At 38.6% G+C, this 14268-nt stretch overlaps 1 protein-coding gene across 4 annotated transcripts in view; it reads left to right on the forward strand.

Moving 5' to 3' along the window:
- CTNNA2 (catenin alpha 2) overlaps positions 1 to 14268 on the forward strand; it is a 1291223-nt gene that overhangs the window by 357391 nt on the left and 919564 nt on the right. The window lies entirely within an intron of this gene.

A 14268-nucleotide genomic window follows, 5' to 3' on the forward strand; every position in this document is an offset into this window, starting at 1 on the left:
GAGGAAAATAGCATATTAGTGAGCTCCTTTGTCAGAATATTAATTTTAGCTACAAGTTCTGTTTTGCAGAGTCCTTCATTTTTCCAACAGTAAAAAAAGAAAAAAAAAATCAGGTGATAAGAAAAGAATGATTAGTCCCATCATTTTCAGAGAACAGTAGATTAAAAAATTATCATTTGGATCTGTCTTTTCCTTATTAGTTTTCCATGTAGTATCAGTATATAAATTCATTTTCCTGCTCCTCTGAAAATTTTTTGTTAGTTATACACATGTCAGAAAAAATGGAAGAAAAATTCCCTTCTGAATTCTTCTGGCTGGTTTAAGAAGTAAATTGACATGAGACAAATTAACAGGAAAAAAAAATAAATGAAAGTTCAATAACATGTATGCAGGGGAGAGACCCAGGAAACCTGAGTAACTTGCCAAAATGGCTGAAATCCTCACAACAGATACTGTCTTCAGCTAAAGACAAAAGGAGATGTTTAGATTCCTGGTTTGGGGTTTCAAATGGGAGGAAGGCAATTCACATGGAGATGAAAAAAGGCCCTGCAGAGGCAATGAGATACACAGTAGACGCTGCTCTCTAAGCATCTCTGCATTCCCCACCTCCCCAGCCCCTGTTCTTTGCAGCTATCTCTGGTAACTGCTCTAGTCCAGGCACTGGCCCTTTATCTAAATTCTTTCAGGCAATTAAGTAGGAAGAAGCATGAGACAGATTAACACTTTCTGAATCTTCTGTTTCTTATAAGTAATCAGCCTAAATTAATCCTCATGTCAAAGAGACACATTTGAAGGTGGTAAATTTTGTTCCTCTACTGGACTTTCCTGGTGGTTCAGTGGTGAAGAATCTGCCTGCCAATGCAGGGGACAGGAAACGGGTTTGATCCCTGGGTTGAGAAGATCCCCTGGGAAGTCCCATGGACAAAGGAGCCTGGCAGGCTATAGTCTAGGTCAAACATGACCTAGACACTAAACAACAACTACAAGCATCCAAGTAGGGAAGAAGTGATTACCATGGTGTTGTTAATAAAATGGATGAGGAAAATATCTGCTGAAAGTGAAGGGATAGGGAGGGAGGTGATAGTTTGGAGAACTAATTGGGAGGAATAGGAGAGGACTGTGTCTGGAACCTGTGTAGCCCTTGCCCTACCCACTTCCCGTCCCCTCTCTGTCCATGGACACTTTGAATTCCTTGCCACCTGAGAAAACAGAGGGCCCCATACTCATACTACCTGTCCCAACGTCCTCTCTATCTCAGGACCCTTGTGACCATCCCAGCCTCCCATGCCTGCCTCCTCCCCAGGGTGAGTGAGCCTTTAGCTAGAAATGAGCTGCCTACCTGGACTGACTCTTTTGTAAATCCTATGCCTTCCTTTTGCTTGAAAGTTATAGTGTCTCTGGGATAGACTAGACTGCATTATCACTTGTCATACCTCATGTGCACCATGTAATAGGTACACTTTAAGGACTGAACCATGCTAACTGCCAAGTAATCTTCTCATCTGTATCCTTGCTTCTAGCAGCTGACATGCTTAAGCATTCATCGTCCTAGAACAAAACCCCTTCTCAGGGTCCTATCTCATCCCTTTCCAGCTCAATCTCTTCCCTTCTCTAGCAAGTGGCCTTGGAGAGCTTCATATATTTACCCTCTCCACACAGTCACCCTCACTCTTATCCCTCCAGCACATCTGCCTTTGCCATCATTCTAATGAAACTTGCTCTCACTTTCATCACCAAATAACACATTGTTACATAAATATTTGTTGCTTTGTTCATCCATTTTGATAGACTTGGAATTCTTTTCCTCATACATTTCTTCTTTATCCTATTTTCTGCAGATACATGGCTTTTATTCTTTAATGTTCTTACCACCCCTTTTCTAAAAAGATATTTATGGAAGGTTAAAATTAAGCTTATGGTTTCTCTGAATCATTGCTAAGTCAGCCTTTTGCCATAATCTGCATTAAATAATTGCATATTAAAAACACTTTTCTCATCTTAATTTTAAGCATCATAATTCTCTATAATTTAAATTGTTCCTAGTGACTGAAAGGAAAACATGCTCTATCAAATTTCACTTGACTTCATGCAATGTTAATTCTTCCAGACTTGCTGTATTTATTTTATTTCATTCTGTGTTCAAATAATATATTAGTTCTTTGGAAGTTGCTAAAGTTTCTTTTCTAAAAATGAGTTAAAGTGCTGACATTGAATGAGTAGCAGTTACATTACTCATTTAAGGAAGAAAAGTGCTGATGTGTTTAAAATCTTTTATTTAAGCTACAACTGCCCCTGTTGGATTTTTTTTTTTTTTAATTCAATGCCATTATGTGAATTGTAAATACCAAGATATTGTTCTGGGAAAAGGAAAGCTAAGAATGTTGGTAGGAAATTGTGCTTTTCTGGTATGGTAGCAGATTTCCTGTTCTCTTGCATTTATGAAATTTCTTACTTTGATAATATTAGATTATAAGTAGATAACCCAAACTTGCAAAACAACAGCACTTTTCAGGATTTTAAAGTACCCGGTTGCTACTGTTATTTTCCTTTAAGGATTCACTATGACTTATGCTATTAAATCTTCTTTAAAAAATTTTTTTTTACGTGACACTTAACTTGTGAAATTTAATGCATATAATTGAATGCTGATGGTTGTGCTTTAAAGTATTTCAAAACACTTTCTCTTTAGTGGATAAGTTTCCAAATTCTTGCCATGGCTTTCAATGCCCTAGATGATTGAGGCCTTACTTACTGTGCCAGTTTTGCATCCTCTGGAGTTAGAAATGCAAAAAAAAAAAAGAAAAAAAATTAAAAGTTGCAGGTATGTATGAAAGATAAAGAGAGAGAAACCAGGAGTAGGAGTAGAAGGAAAGGAGAATGGGTAGTAAGAACCTCAGACTGTGTTGCAGCTCTGAAAACATCTTGGCATGGCCAGTGGGGAATTCCAGTGCCACTCTGGAGGAATTATTCATCAAGCAGAAATGATCAGGCCCCAGTCACTGGTTAAACTGGGGAAGCATGTCTTTGGCTTGAAAGATGAGGTGGAACCCAAAGCTTTTGCAATGGACTGTGTCACCTGTTTCTGTCTCATCTTTTCATTTTCTTTATAGAATCTTTCAAATCAGAGACATTTTTATTTTTATAAATTCCAGTTTGTCAATTTTCATTGTATTATGGAGCATGATTTTTGTTTTGTATTTAATAAATTTTTACTTAACCCAAGGTCACATCAATTTTATCCTCTCTTTTTTCTAGAATTTTATAGTTTCCAGCTCTACATTTGAGTTTTTCATTCACTTTGAGCTAATTTTTGTGTGTTGGTGAGGTAGTGGTCAAAGTTATTTATTTATTTATGTATATATTTATCTGGGCTTCACAGTGGCTCAGTGGTAAAGAATCTACTTGCAATGCAGGGACCACAGAAGACATGGGTTCAATCCCTAGATCAGGGAGATCCCCTGGAGCAGGGCCTGGCCACCTACTCTAGTATTTTTGCCTAGAGAGTCTTATGAACAGAGGAATCTGGAAGGCTACAGTCCATAGGGTTGCAAAGAGTCAGACACAACTGAAGCGACTTAACATGCACACATTTATTTATTTAGTATATGAATGCCCATTTATACTACTAGCATCTTAAATAGGCTTTCTTAAAAAGGCTATCCTTTGCCATTGAATTACTTTTACACCTTTGACAAAAATCTGTTTATCATTTACGTGTCTATTGTTGATACTATATTATATTGTATCTTTGTAATAAATCTTGAAATCAGTATAAGTTTTCCAACTTTATTTTTTTCGAATCCGTTTTAGATATTCAAGTTCCTTTGCTTTTGGTATAGTTTTTTGAATCAGCTTTTTAAATTAAATATGTTTCGCTGGGTTTCAGATTGGGATAGGTTGAATCAGTGGAATAACTTGGGGAGAACTGTCATCTTAACATTATTGAGATTTCCAGTCTATGCAAACAGTATTTTTCTCAGTTTATTTCGATATTTTAAAATTTCTAATCAGTGTTTAGCACATAGATCTTATATGTATTTCATTATATGTATACATAAGTATTATTTCATATTATTTTAAATGATACTTCTAAAAAAAATTCTATTTCCAGTTGCTCATTGCTATTATATAGTTCTGTGTGTGTGTGATTGATTTTATATCCTGTGACTTACTAAATTCATTTATTAGTTCTAGCAGACAACTGTGTTTTATTTGGATAGAGAAAGTTTTATTAATGTTTCTTCATTCTATATTTCTTTCCTTTCTTTTTCTTGCCTTATTGCACTGTCTAAGATTTCTATTATTATGGTAAATAGAAGTAACAACTGAAGTTATCCTTTCTTGATTCCTGGTGTTAGGGGCAAAGCAGTCAATCTGTCGTCCTGGGCAAAAAAAGGATGAGCTGGTCACCCTAAGCTTTACAACCCAACTCCTCTGTCTCCAAAACCCCATTTTTCACTCCTTTCCCCCACAGGGGAACACTCACTGCTTAACTTCATGTTAATCTCTGTTCTGGCATCTCACCAAAACAATGAATAAGAGGAAGACAAAAGAGGAAGTGAGGAAGCCAGCTGGGGAGGCGATTGTATTACTGCATGAGAGATGTGAGATTTGCAGGCCTAGAGTAGTGGGAGCAAAGGGGGAAGAGAAATGGACACATTCATGATTTATTTTAGATATTAGGCTAACCACTCTTAATGATGGATGAGATTATGGATTATAAGGCCTTTTCAGTGTTGAGTTTGAACAGTTAAGTGAATTGTGTCATCCTTTAGTGAAATGAGGAATGTAATGATAGCTCATCATGTCCTCCACTCAGTAGTGGATATATGAGAAGAGATTTCAAGTGGACATAGAGTTCTAGTGCTCCAAAAAAGTATAGCTTAGTGTACAGATTTTGGAAGCAGAGACACCCAGGTTCCAGTTAATGTCAAAGGAGTACATGGGATCACCAGAGGAGAGTGTAAGGAACAGTTGGTGCTGAAGCTTTCCTGGCGGTTTCAAGTCCTTTTGAGAATTTGATGAAAAGCACAAAACTCTCTTTTTAGAAAAATAGCACATTCTTATATCTATTTATATATTAGTTTCTCAAAGCTCCCGTAACAAAGGAATCCTAAGAAAACTAGATGTCTTAAAACAACAGAGATATCTTCTCTCATGGCTCTGGAGGCTAGCAGTCCAAAATCAAGGTGCTGGCAGGGCCATGGTCCTTCTGAAATCTGTAAGGGAAGCTTCTTCCTGGCCTCTTCCTGTCTTTAGTGGCTGTCAGGCCTGGGTATCCTTTGACTGGCAGTTGCATCACTCCAGTCTCTGCCTCAGATGCCATTCACACCTCTGCTCTCTGTTTCTCTGCCTTTTTCTTCTAAAATATTGGATATCAATCATACTGATTAAGAGTCTACCTTACTCTGATATGACCTCATCTTAGTTATATCTACAATAACTCTGTTTTTAATAAGGTCACATGGTGAAGTAGTTTGGACTTCAACATACATTTGAGTGTGTGTGTGTGATACATGATTTAACCCATAATAACTTCAGCTCATTGTAAGGATTCAAAAATTGCTTGAAGCCCAACCTCCAAAGACAAAACAGAGGAACTCATCAACATTTGGAGGATGAACACAGGAAGAGACCAGGGCAGAGAGAATGAAGAGAAACAAAGAACAGAAGCTTGTGTCCTATTTCAAGAAGGCTGGGGAAAAGAAATCAACACAGAGGTCATGCAAGCAAAGATCTAAAAAGGTTTGCCTGGAAACCAGAAGAGTGTATCTTCTTTCCCAAAGGGAGGTCCACCCAGTGCTGCTGCTGATGCTTAATGCTAGCAGTGAGTGCTAACATTTTTGGCTTTTATGGATGTTTGGCACTTTTTCTAAGCACTTTTCATTTACTTACAACAACTTTATTATTATTTCCATATTATAAATGAGGAAACTAGGGAGTTGAAATATTAATAGCTTCCTTACAGTGATACAGCTGGCAGGTGAAAGACATCTCAAACCTTCACAATGTTTAAACCAAAACTGTTGGTTCTCCCTGTCTGTCCCTCCCCATGCATGCATGCTCAGTTGTGTCCAATTCTTTGCAACCCTATGGACTGTAGCCTGCCAGCGTCCTTGGGCCACAGGATTTTCCAGGCAAGAATACTGAGTAGGTTGTCATTTCCTTCTCCAGGGAATCTTCCCAACCCAGGCATTGAACCTGCATCTCCTGTGTCTCCTGCATTGCAGGTGGATTCTTTACTGCTTGAGCCATCAGAGAAGCCCTGTACCTCCCCATTCTTCTCCATTTCAGTCATCAAGTAAATCCCCAAATCACTGATTTTTTATTTTTTAACCAAATTAGCTCATCTCTTCATCTCATTTCATGGATGAAATAAATTCATTTTCCTTATCATCTAGACTAGAATATGTGGTCATCTATTTCTCTCACCTTTTTCAAAATTAAATCTCATTTCATGGATGAAATAAATTCATTTTCCTTATCATCTAGACTAGAATATGTGGTCATCTATTTCTCTCACCTTTTTCAAAATTAAATCAGTAACCAAATGTCAATCTCTTGTCTAAACCCTACCAGTGCTTCTGCATGGCCCTTAGGATAATAAAGCTTTGATCAGGCTCTTGTCCGCATTTTCAGCCTCATCTCCTAAGACGTTCTCTGTGGCATACTCTTTCTCCAGCAGTACCATAACCACACTGAACCATGTGCCATGTCTTCCCTCTTCCCTTTGTTCTGCCTGTAATGGCTTTCCCTCTTGGTGACTGGTGACCTCTCTTAGTATTTAAGCACCCAACTCACAGTCACATTCTCTTATGAGACCTTTTATGAAGTCTTGTGTGAATTACCAAAGGCAAAACCAAGGTTAAGAGGACATGAGTTTTGCCTTTAACATGCATTTAATTTTATTGAGGTCTGAGAATGTGAAAGGGACAGGAAACGGGTAACTTGAATAAAGAACAGAGTGATGCCAACAACGGATTGTTGCAGAATTTAAAGAAGGAAATAAAGCATCTAGCTAGAGGGTCATTCACTCAAAACCATATTACACTGCCAGTGTAAATCACCCACCTCTCAAAAACAGAGCTTTTGAAGATATGTGGTGACGAACTTTATGCTGTCCTGCTAATGTCACGTTTACCCTGTCTCATAGCTTCTGTTTTTAATCTGCTCTTTTCAGTAAGCCTCATTAGCTCCTGGGTTGTTTATACAGTTCTTATCTACCCTTAAGCATTTATTTTTCTGAGTGCTTATTACCTTAAAAATAATGCCTGCAATTATATAACTAAAGCAGATGACAACAGATTTCATTAAGAAGTTTACTTTTTGTTCACTTTTATATTATTTTTCATAATTTGATATTACTTAAGATGGAGTGTAAATATCACAATTAGCATATTTGATGTTTTTCTTAAATGGATAGTGAGTTTTTTCTAGAAGACTGTTAATTATGTCATTTTACATAAAATCAAGGATCCCTAAACTCTAGAATCTTAAAAATTTTACTGCCTTTATGGCCCAGTTTCTCTTTTAGGCAAGTTATATAAAAGATATTTTGTTTGTTTGCTTTTTAGATTTTGTTAACAGCTTCCCTGCAGATTTTGTATCACATCCTTTTAAATGCAGTGACAGATAAAGACAGATATGTTATAATTGCGTTTCAAGCAAACTCAATAAACAAAGCACTCTGTTGTGATGTGCTTAGTCACTCAGTCGTGTCCCACTCTTTGGGACCCCATGGACTGTAGCCCACCAGGCGCCTCTGTCCATCGGCATTCTCCAGGCAAGAATACTGGAGTCGGTTGCCATTCCCTTCTCCAGGGGATCTTCCCAACCCAGGAATAGAAGCAGAGTCTCCTGCATTGCAGGTGGATTCAAACAAAACAAAATAAAAACTAAGTAGTATTTTGGTCTTATTTGTTATTTGTTCTCTATCTTTAGAATGTCACAGAACTCCATCCTTTGTGTTCTATGACTTACTGTATGTACTATACTTACATACAGTCTTTTGTAATTATTTACTTAATTGCTTCCTTTTCTGTCTCCTCCAGTCTTCATAACTCTTAGCATATAGAGACCACTTGTGTTTTTGTACGTCCTTAGCACTGTGCTCAGGAATATCGCTCACCTGGTTGAATGAATGCCTGGAGTTCACTCTACCTTGTGAATGTCATAACTACTTGAGTATCTACATATGAGTTAAGAACATCAGAAAAAGTAACAGCTTCTGTTGAAGAAGAACATTCTTCCATTTGAAGAACTTCAAATGAAAAATAAAATGTTCCCAAAAATAAAATGGAATTCAGTTGGAAAATGATGAAAATATCACACAATTTTTCAAGGGTCATTTATTGTTTAGAACAACAAAGGCTGATGTCATTAGCCCATGGTTGTTTTATTATATTCTTGCTTACCTATGAAATGCCCAACTTCTGTGAAATCTCTGGGAAATTTGATTCATATATTATCGTACACAATTTCCCTTTCCTCAGCACATCTGGAATTTTCATTCCAATTCACATGTAGCACACAAACAAGGTTTATTTTTGGAAGTGGAAGTGTAGTTACCAGGAAACATGATGAAAGTAGCAAGCATAGACACATACATGGCAGATGGAAGCTGCAGATTCCCCATTTGGCTGAAGTCTGTATCTTTGGAAAGTCTTTCTGCTCATTCTCAGTAGTTGAAAACAGGGAATCCTTTAGTCCTGGCTTCCTTGTATTTAAAGTGTTGTGCTCAATTTAAATTTGGCCCAGTGGTAAAGAATCCACCTGCAGGCAACACGAGATGGTTTAAATCCCTGGGTTGGGAAGGGAATGGCTACCCATTCTGATATTCTTGCCTGGGAAATCCCATGGACAGAGGAGCCTGGCCAGCTACACACAGTCCATGGGACCACAAAGAGTTGAGCAACTGAACACACACACACACACACACACACACACACAAACTCAATAAAGTTGTTAATTGTTCACATAATTTTTTGTATAAAGGGAAAGAGGAGAAAGGAAATGTCTCAAATTCACCGTATTTGTTGTGAAACATTTCTGAAAAGTTTACATTCACTTCTCTTGTAACTTCACTATCTCTCAAGTTCTTCAAAATGAGATGACTTATACTGGGAAATAAGAGGCTTACCAGATGGCTCAGTGGGTAGAGAATCTGCTTGCAATGCAGGAGATGTAGGTTTGGACACTGGGTCGAGAAGATCCCCTGGAGGAGGGCATGACTATCCACTGGAGAATCCCATGGGCAGTGGAGCCTCATGGGCTACAGTTCACAGGGTTGCAAAGAGTCGGACGTGACTGCAGTGACTGATCATGAGCACGAGCATGCTGGGAAATTTGCTTAGCTGCGCGGCTCCAGTTTAAACATGAACCTCTGCTCTCCACTCAGTATTTATTTTCCCAGTATCAGGTGAAATATTATATGAGGATGGAGTTTTGCAAAGAGTGGAATTCATGTTAAATGGTATGAAGTACATAATAACACAGGAGTCGTTCTCCACACTTCTTCTCCCTTTACTCTGATGTCTAGTTTGCTCCCAAGTCTGGCTCATTTTACCTCTTAATATCCCTCAACTCAGTATGCTTTTGTCCATCCTCCCACCTCCTGGTCCAAATCATTGTTTCCTTTCTTGTCACTGCAGTGTCTCCTCACACCGCTGCCCACTCCTACTTGGATCCCTGTAGTCTCTTCTCTACTGCGTAGAGGGCCCTTTCCAGGGCATATTCCTTGTTAACTTGGGCTTCCAATTTAAAACATGTCAGGGGGCTCTCTGTCTTTTTAGAATAAAGACAGAACTCTTGCTGCTGCTGCTGCTGCTAAGTTGCGTCAGTCGTGTCCAACTCTATGCGACCCCATAGACGGCAGCCCACCAGGCTCCTCCGTCCTTGGGATTCTCCAGGCAAGAATACTGGAATGGGTTGCCATTTCCTCCTTCACTGCATGAAAGTGAAAAGTGAAAGTGAAGTCGCTCAGTTGTGTCAGAACTCTTGAGTGTGGCCTATAAAGCCATATGTGGCTCATCTCCTCCCAGATCCTTAGGGCACACTTCATACCCTCCCTCTCCACTTTGCCCACCACCTTCCCTGCTCAGATTACAGTCATACTCATCTTCAATCCTTGACCTCCGTAGGCTCTTTCTTGTCATATGCTGGTCTTTTTCCTGATCTATTTTTTTATCCTAATGTTTTTGCATATTTATTCGTTTATTGGCCTTTTGATGCAGCATTTGGGATCTTAGGTCCCCCACCATGGATTGAACCTGTGCTCCTCCTGCAATGGAAGTGTGGGATCCTAACCACTGGACTACCAGGGAAGTCCCTTCATGTTTTAGAAGTCAGTAAAAATATAATTTCTTCAGAGATGACTTTCTCGATGACTCTAGTCAGGTTCTCCCACTATAGCATCAGAGCAGGGTGCCTTGTTGTCCTCACTGAAATGTTTTATTAGTCAGAGCTTGAGCCATGACTATTGATTATTTTATTGCTGGGTATGAGCCTACTGGTGGCTCAGTGGTAAATAATCCACCCACCAAGGCAGGAGATGTGAGTTTGATCCCTACATCGGGAAGATCTCCTGGAGAAGGAAATGGCAACCCACTCCAGTATTCTTGCTGGAAAATCCCATGGACAGAGAAACCTGGTGAACTGTAGTTCATGGGGTCACAAGAGAGAGTTGGACATGACTTAGCAACTAAACAACAACATAGGACCTAATAAGAAGAATAATAGGCAGGCAATAAAAATTTATTTAGTCTGTGAACAATAAAAATACTTTACATTTTAAATCTTATGAATATGAGCTATTTAAAAGACAGAACCAACCCATCTCATGGAGGTTATGATGGAGTATCTCCTACAGTCAGAGGAAAAGTGATAGAAGCTTAAATGTTCATGGGGTCAAACTCCTATTCAATTGTAACTCTAAGTAATTTTGTAATATTTAACCACAGATTAATCATGTTTCCTTGGGATATTATTGTATATGATATTGTTAGTTATAGAAAATGACATGGAATATTAAGCTGTTTATTATTTTTAAGTCCCCTTCCCCGTCCCCACCTCCCAAATGCCATCAGTTGCTCTGGGTAGATAACAACCCTAAGATCTGGTTCTATTTAGTCTTAGTTAGAGAGATTGAAGAAGTTTGTTTACTCCTGAGGATTAAACATAAAGACCTTTTAAGAAGCCAAAAATAGTGCTAAATCCAGGGAGCTATGTCTCTTTTGGAAAGATCGAAACCACACTTAAAAGAGGGAAAGAAAATGAGATAAGATCTTGAAAAAGTTTGTAGGGAGAAATGAAAACAGGCAGAGTCCAGTCTTTATCTTTGCAAGCAACCTCCCATGCTTCAACTTCTGAGCTCTGAGAGCCCAAATCAGATCTCCTCTGGAGCCTGGTTTTGATGCTGATAAATGTTTTCACAACTTGCTTTTGTGAAATATGGCTTCTCTGAATTACCCAGAGAACAAATACAGTCCTCTTTTCTTTTTTCTCTAATTTATTTTTATCATGCCTCAAGCATGGGTCACCCTGGTTGGGAATAACTTTTAGTAGCTAAATGAGCCAGTAGATGAGTGTATCCATAGGCTACTTTGGGGTTATATGGTGTTTTTTAAGAGTGCCACAATGAGTCTGAGGATTAGACATCAGTTTGAGACATGGCAAACCATGTTGTGTCTTCCCAGATTGCTTTTGAAGGAACAGGCCTGCTGTCCCAATGCTCGTAAGTCTACAAACTATTCAGTAGTAATAATGCTCCTGTTTTCTCCAAATTTAGCCCAGTTTGGTCAAATACTTGGCATTATCTTTTGAACTCAACTTTGAGTGGCTTTTCACTCAAAGTGAAAATGGGTTTTCTGGGTGGTGCTAGTGGTAAAGAACCTGCTAGCCAATACAGGAGACATAAGAGACACGGGTTCGATCCCTGGGTTGTGAAGATTCCCTGAAGGAGGGCATCACAACCCACTCCAGTATTCTTGCCTGAAGAATCTCATGGACAGAGGAGCCTGTTGGGCTACATTCCATAGGGTCACAAAGAGTTGGACACAACTGAAGCGACTTAGCACAAAGTGAAAATCAGACTGAAGGATCTTGAACAAGATATTTTAAAAATAAAGGATATTCCACAGGATCTAGTGAGACTGGGCTTGTGTTATACATTCTTTAGCTACTGTAGATGTCTAATAATCATTATGATATGTTGAGATGCTTCATGACCCATGTACACCTTCTGAATCATCAAAAATTCACCATTAAAAAAATTATTATTATTAAATGTATTTTGGCTTTAAATTCCTTGGCCTTTGTTAATCCTTGTGTTTTGTATTTATATATTTAATTAAATATATTCTACTATCCTTGGATTCCTTGATTGTTGTCTGACCACATGTTTTAATAGGTAGCCTAGTAGGATAGTTATGAGCTTGGGTGGTTGGGGCCAAAACACAAAAATTTGAATCCCTGCTCTGCCACTTGCTTAGCCAGTGGCTAAGCCAGTACTTTATGACTTAGCCAGTACTTAACTGCTCTGTGCTCACAGAGGAATGACCAATGTACTTATCTCTTTAAATGAGTTAATACACACAAAACACTGAGAACAGCGTTAATGTCTTAGTAAGAGCAAATATACTGATATTATATTCATCATACTCATTACTGTATAACATTCTTATTGTTTTTATTAGAATGCCTACTATATGCAGGCCGTTTTGCTGGCAATGGGTGACAGTGACTAACCTGCAGAATTAGCTTCTACCCTCCAAGAGCATGAATCCAGTGGGCAGAGACAGATTTGAAGCAAGTAAACAAAAATAAGGTGATATCTAAAATGAACAGAATGAATAAGGTACTATGGTTGTGGATAAGAGGAGACAACTCTTTCAGAGAGGATGGCCAAGGATGGCCAGCCTGAGTTGTATTTTCATATGTCATTTCTAGATTGAAAGAGAGCTGATTATGGTAAGAAGAGGGACAGAGTTGCTTTTCAGGCAGAAAAAAAGCCTGAGGACTAAGAATCTTAAGGAGGAAGGCCTTTGCTGAGCTCTAGTAAATGAAATTGGGCTATTGTAGCTGGAGTTAGAGAGAGCAAGATGGAGAGAAACAAAGTGAGGTGGAAGAAGGCAACAGGAGCCGAATCATGGACTCAGCAAGCCTGCGGTAAGCTTGCTGAACTCTGCAGGAGTTCAGTCTTAAGTTCAACAGAAAGTATTACAGTCATCACTGATGCGTTAAAATTCTAGAAGATTATTGTCTGCCATGTTGAAAAGTGGATTGGGGGTGAAATGGTGAAGCACCAATTGGAGTTTTTGAATGGTCTTAGTGAGAGAGGAAATGGTTCAAAATGTTGGCAGTGGTGATTAAGAGAAGGCTGATATATATGGAACATGGAAGTAAAGAGGGGAAAGAAAAATGAAAGATGTTTCCCAGCTATCTGGCTTGAGTAGTCAAGGGAGATAGTTGTGCCATTACTGAGAAAAGACAAGGAGTGGATTAAACTTGAGCAGTAGGGGAGAGGATGGAATAAAAAACTCAGTTTGGGATTAAGATTCTGACAAAAATAATGTTATAAAAGTGTAATTGGAAATAAGAATTTGAAATTATAGACAAGGTAAGGGATGGAGTTAGAAACTTAGGAGATATCATACAGATGATATTTAGAGCCTTACGGATGGCCAGGTTGATCAACGAAAGAAACGTAGAGAAAAAAATGAGGATGCTAGGAACTTACTGCCAAGTGTCTCCAGCATTTAGAGGAAGATACAAATATCCATTTCTCATTAGCTTGGATACATGAAGTGAACGTGTTAGTCGCTTGGTCGTGCCTGACTCTTTGTGACCTCATGGACTTTAACCTGCCAGGCTTCTCTGTCCATGGAATTCTCCAGGCAAGAATACTGGAGTGGATAGCTATTTCCTTCTCCAGGGGATCTTCCTGACCAGGAATCGAACCTGGGTCTCCCAGATTGTAGGCAGATTCTTTACCATCTGAGAATGATTGCATTGCCGCATTGCAATCCTGTAAATATCAGTATATTGCTAGACAATATAGTGATGCTGTATAGTATGTGATATTGTGACGTTATGCTGACATGGGAAAAGTATAAATGCTATTCCCTCTCTTTTTCATTGCTTTGTTTAGGTCTCTGGATGCAATTCACTTTCCCAAAATATAAAAAATAGTATTAATGAACTATATCCTAGACACATATAAAAAAGTGACATATGTCATAGTAAATACAATAATTAGACGTTAGAAACATC

Source organism: Giraffa tippelskirchi, chromosome 4, assembly GCF_054371585.1.
Source record: "Giraffa tippelskirchi isolate mGirTip1 chromosome 4, T2T-mGirTip1v1.2.pri, whole genome shotgun sequence".
Classification (NCBI taxonomy): Eukaryota; Metazoa; Chordata; class Mammalia; order Artiodactyla; family Giraffidae; genus Giraffa; species Giraffa tippelskirchi.